We start from the raw sequence: 898 nt of genomic DNA, 5'->3' as shown, positions 1-898 counted from the left end.
GCTTGAAGGAGCAGTGAGAAAGGAAGAAGCAGCTGAATAATGCTGTGAAGGTGTATGGTGGCTGCATTGGGGCTTGTTGCTTGGATTACCATGACTTTGAGCACAGATTGCCAATCCATGCAAAATTTTGAGGTTGTTGATTATATGTGGTGTCCTCACGCTAAATAATATGTTCAGATAATTCACTTCTGCTGATTCTGTACGGTATGGTTGGTCCAGGAACTCCCTACCTATGTCCGTGACACCACCCACGCCCTCCACCTCCTCCAGAACTTCCAATTCCCCAGTCCCCAACACCTCATCTTTACCATGGACGTCCAGTCCCTCTACACCTGCATTCCCCATGCAGATGGCCTTAAGGCCCTCCGCTTCTTCCTGTCCCGCAGGCCCGACCAGTCCCCCTCCACTGATACCCTCATCCGCTTAGCCTAACTTGTCCTCACACTCAACAACTTCTCTTTCAATTCCTCCCACTTCCTACAGACAAAGGGGGTAGCCATGGGTACCCGCATGGGCCCAAGCTACGCCTGCCTCTTTGTAGGTTACGTGGAACAATCCCTCTTCCGTACCTACACCGGCCCTAAACCCCACCTCTTCCTCCGTTACATTGATGACTGTATCGGTGCCGCCTCGTGCTCCCACGAGGAGCTCGAACAGTTCATACACTTCACTAACACCTTCCACCCCAACCTTAAATTTACCTGGACCATCTCTAACACCTCTCTCCCCTTCCTGGACCTCTCTGTCTCCATATCGGGCAACCACCTCGAAACCGATATTCATTTCAAGCCCACCGACTCCCACAGCTACCTAGAATACTCCTCCTCCCACCCACCTTCCTGCAAAAATGCTATCCCCTATTCCCAATTCCTTCGCCTCCGCCGCATCTGCTCCCAGG

The sequence above is a fragment of the Rhincodon typus genome, chromosome 26 (assembly GCF_021869965.1).
Source record: "Rhincodon typus isolate 14 chromosome 26, sRhiTyp1.1, whole genome shotgun sequence".
Classification (NCBI taxonomy): domain Eukaryota; kingdom Metazoa; phylum Chordata; class Chondrichthyes; order Orectolobiformes; family Rhincodontidae; genus Rhincodon; species Rhincodon typus.
The sequence above is the reverse complement of the archived record's forward strand: the minus strand, read 5'-3'. Positions refer to the sequence as shown.